The sequence below is a fragment of the Talpa occidentalis genome, unplaced genomic scaffold (genome assembly GCF_014898055.3).
Source record: "Talpa occidentalis isolate TD23 unplaced genomic scaffold, MPIMG_talOcc4v2.1 talOcc4.3, whole genome shotgun sequence".
Classification (NCBI taxonomy): Eukaryota; Metazoa; Chordata; class Mammalia; order Eulipotyphla; family Talpidae; genus Talpa; species Talpa occidentalis.
Genome location: NW_023603184.1, coordinates 89,046,540 through 89,051,176, shown reverse-complemented (window position 1 = coordinate 89,051,176; position 4,637 = coordinate 89,046,540). Strand labels below are relative to the sequence as shown.

Sequence of the window (4,637 nt, the reverse complement as noted above, 5' to 3'; positions counted from 1 at the left end):
TGAGAGGATTCACCAGAGACAGAGTGGGGAACAGAACAGGCAGACGGACCGAAGACACTGCTGAGGGGAGCAGCGGGCAAGACAGGAGAGGTCTGCTTGCCATGTGGGTTGCTCTGAGGCCTGCGGGGATCGAACTGGCACTGCAGAGGCTGCGGACAGCTTCACAGTGCTGCGCTCAACCACCTGCACCACCAGGGAGGCCCCCATTTGTCAGATTTCTTGACATTAAAGTTTCTTTTCCTTTCTCCCTTCCCTCTATACTGTACTCCCTGGAAGAGAGCCTCTGTGCCGATGGAGAGACATGAACTCCACCTCCTTGAAACTCGAATATATAAATAATTTGGTATTCTGGAATTCTTTCACATGGATGATTTGCCCATGCTCTCCATTAGTTGTACAATTAAATTATTTCTATCAGGATAGGATCAAGATAAATTATTTTATTCAATTTAAACTTGTTTGTATAAATGGGGTAAACACTAATTATAAACACGGTGAACTCTGAAAGAAAGGCAATTGTTATAGAAATGTAAAAATACGTAAATTATTTTATAATTTTGAATATTCTTCCAAATAATAAATAGAATTTAGAAAATTAATACATAAAGACAAAATTTCCTCAATTTTCCTTAGTTGTTACTACAATTTTTCCTGGGGTCATCAATTAGCTTTTTTTTTTTTTTTTAATAATAAATTTTATTTTTATATTCCCCATACAATTGCAGCCCCCCCATTCTGACCCCAATCCCTCCCCTCCCACCCCCGCCCCCTAAAAGTGTCTCTGGTTCGTAGTTTTTTGTTGATTTTGATTTTCACTTTCTTATGGTTATTCGTTTTCCTGGTCCCTTATTTAAGTTTTCTAGATTCCTGCTATGAGTGAGACCATCCGGTATTTTTCTTTTTCTTTTTGGCTTATTTCGCTGAGCATGATCCCTTCCAGTGCCATCCATGTTGCTGCAAATTGCATGTGTTTATCTTTTTTGAATGCTGAGTAATATTCCATGGTATATATGTACCACATCTTCTTGATCCAGTCATCTATTTTTGGGCATTTGGGTTGTTTCCAAAGCTTAGCTATTGTAAACAGTGCTGCTATAAACATAGGGGTGCAGGTGTTCTTTGGAATTGATGTTTCTGTGTCCTTTGGGTAAATACCTAGGAGTGGAATTGCTGGATCATATGGAAGCTCTATGTTTAGTAGGTCCAGAAATCTCCACACAGCTCTCCACAGTGGTTGGACCAGTTTGCACTCCCACCAACAGTGCAGAAGAGTTCCTTTTTCTCCACACCCTCGCCAACATTTGTTGTTGCTAGTTTTTTTAATATGTGCCATTCTCACTGGTGTGAGATGGTATCTCATGGTAGTTTTGATTTGCATTTCCCTGATGACAAGTGATGTTGAACATTTTTTCATATGCCTGTTGGCCATTCGCATTTCCTCTTCAGAGAAGTTTCTTTTTAGCTGTTCTGCCCATTTTTTGACTGGATTCTTTTCTTTGTTGTTGTTAAGTCTCATCAGCTCTTTGCAGATTTTTGTGATCAGTCCTTTATCATTAGTGTTGGGTGCAAAAATGTTCTCCCAGTTGGTGGGGTTTCTCTTTGTTTTTGTTATTGTCTCTTTTGCTGTGCAGAAGCTCTTTAATTTGATGTAGTCCCAGCTGTTTATCTTCGCCTTCACTATCGCTGCTTTGGGTGATGTGTCTGTAAAGATGTCTTTGATGTGCAAATCACGTAGTGTTTCGCCTATATTTCCTTCTATATATTTTATGGTTTCAGGTCTTATGTCTAGTTCTTTAATCCATTTTGAGTTGATTTTTGTGTATGGTGTGAGGTAGTGGTCAAGCTTCATTCTTTTGCATGTAGCGACCCAGTTTTCCCAGCACCATTTATTGAACAAACTTTCTTTGCTCCAATGCATAGTCTTTGCTCCTTTGTCAAAGATTAGTTGACCATAAATCTGTGGGTTTATTTCTGGATTTTCTATTCGATTCCATTGGTCTGTATGTCTGTTCTTGTTCCAATACCATGCAGTTTTGATGATTATGGCTTTGTAGTATAGTTTGAAGTCTGGGAGTGTGATGCCTCCATTCCCTTCTTTTTTTTTCAGGAGAGCTTTGGCTATTCGGGTTTTTTTGTGATTCCATATGAATTTCATCAATAATTGTTCTATTTCTTTGAAGAATGACATTGAAATTTTGATTGGAATAGCATTGAATCTGTATATTGCTTTTGGAAGGATGGCCATTTTAATAATGTTTATTCTTCCAATCCATGAGCAGGGGATGTCTTTCCATTTCTTTGTGTCTTCTTCTATTTCTTTTAAAAATATGGCACGCTTCACGAATTTGCGTGTCATCCTTGCGCAGGGGCCATGCTAATCTTCTCTGTATCGTTCCAATTTTAGTATATGTGCTGCCGAAGCGAGCACATCAATTAGCTTTTTATGTGCTCTACTTTTCATCAATGTTATCTGTATTTTCAGTTTTTACATATTATTTTTGGGTTTTGACACCAAATAATTTTCTCTAAGATGTAGCTCTTTTGATAAGATAACATAAGCATGAAAGTCATTTAAATTTACAGTAGCTTGCCTTAAATAGTTGAACAAACCTAAGTTAAAAAGACTTTTTTAACTTAGAATGGAAGATGAAAGACATTTTAAATGAACACTTCAAACTATAACATCCTGAGATAATGCCTTAGAACTCAAAACTGATTATTATCATCACAAACATTTCTTTTTGTCACTATAAAATTAACAAGTAGATTTTTAAAATCATAGCAATATAGAATTTTATAAAATAATATAATAAAGTGTTTTCCATTCTTAGTTACAATCCCTAAGGTTAATATTTCATATGATTTCTGCTTTAAATTTCTCTTCAGGTTTTCATTAAATTGTAAACACTGTTTTAATTGTATTTCTGGACATATACTTAAGGTAGATAGAATTCTTTTATTTAACATTATGAAGGTGAAAGAATTAAGCACATTTATATTTACTACCTTCTCTATTTGCTATTGAGACATTTACTTTCCCTATATATGACTTTTCCTTGGGAGTAAGATATCAAATATGCATTTCTAACTAGCAACTTTAGTCTGTGCAATTAGCCAAGTCACTGGGCCATCCATATTTCGTATCTGTTATACTAACTCCTGCCTCTCACTATTGTCAGATATTCAATTACTTTAGGGTTCATTTATTATTTATTTAAAAGTATAGACAAACCTTCAATAACCTGTGTTCATAAGTTGGTAATACTAATTAAAAATGAATAAAATGCATACAAAGTTCATTTGATTATTTACAGTAATACCAAGCACTGCTTGACCTGTAAAATTATGAAAGATAATCTTTTATTAAATATGTCATGAAACTCAAAAGAGAAAGTGTTAAGTATGATGTTCAAATGAATTCTGTAAGCACTAATAATTAAATAAACACCCTATGTTTTACTTGCTTTATAAGTTCATTATGCTTTTATTGTGAAGCTTTTCATTTTACCTTGAGATCCTTATGTCCTTTCTAGTATATTTTCTTCCTTGGGTGTATGAAATGTCCATGCATGGGAAAGTTTTTTCATTTTTTTAACCTATTTTATTTCTGAAAGGGCCTAATTTTTATTTTAATTGGCACTATAATATGTGTGTGTATGTGTATGACTACATATAGTGTATATGGTATATGTAGTTACTTATACATAATATATATAAACCTCAATTCATAAAGGAAAAGGATAAAAAAAGTTACCTAAAAATACACTGATCATAAATTACTATCAAGAATAACTATCATTATAATATTGTATACATATTTCCATACATTCTCAATATATATCCCGCAAGAAAAGAGTAAATATTTATATAGAAATATCAATAATGTTATGAAATGTCAATAGATATAGCATTATACCACATATGTTGTATTCTAAAGTATATATATATTACGTACTTGAATTTAATTAAAAGTACTCTTTGAGAACTCTGAGAAGATAGAGACAGTGACAGCAAGTTATTTAATCTTCCTGAATTCAAACACAATAAACACACATGCATGCAGACAGAGGGGAATAAGAGGATATAAAAAGAAAAACTAAACCCTATGGACATTTACAACAAACTAAGTGTTAAGATCCCCAAAACTGCTTACCACCACCAAATAAACAAGTGGAAAAGTCATAAACAGTAATGAGAATATATAGAGGAAAATATTATTTTCAGTAATAAATGAAATAAGTGAAGTAGAAGAGCTTTACCTATTGGATTGGGGTAGTGACAGGGAAATGGTCAAGAAAAAGAATAAAATAGTACTTAGTATAGATTTAGTAACTTTTTAAAGGTACAGTCTATAAAATTTCTATCGAATAAAGGAGGTAAGAGCGATTGAAGCAATCGACCGTTTGGGTTGGCCCTGTTACAGAAAAGAAATATTTTGGCAGGAAGTGAGTCCTCAGTAAAGCTTAGCCCATCAGATTCAGTGAAACATTTCTGTTAATAACTTGTCAAAGGGAAACGGTGTGGATGTAGGTATCCATGCCAACATGTGCCAGCTTCTCACTTCTCAGAATATTTTGCCAAGGTAGAGATGTAGAATGATTTCAGATTTTCACAGGCAGCAGAAAATGGACTGAAAC

General features: G+C 34.1%; 1 non-coding gene across 1 annotated transcript; it reads right to left on the bottom strand.

Moving 5' to 3' along the window:
* Positions 1-2,321: 2,321 nt before the first annotated feature.
* LOC119256367 (U6 spliceosomal RNA) lies at positions 2,322-2,428 on the bottom strand. The gene has a single exon (XR_005127708.1). It is a non-coding gene; the product is annotated as a U6 spliceosomal RNA (small nuclear RNA).
* Positions 2,429-4,637: the final 2,209 nt, after the last annotated feature.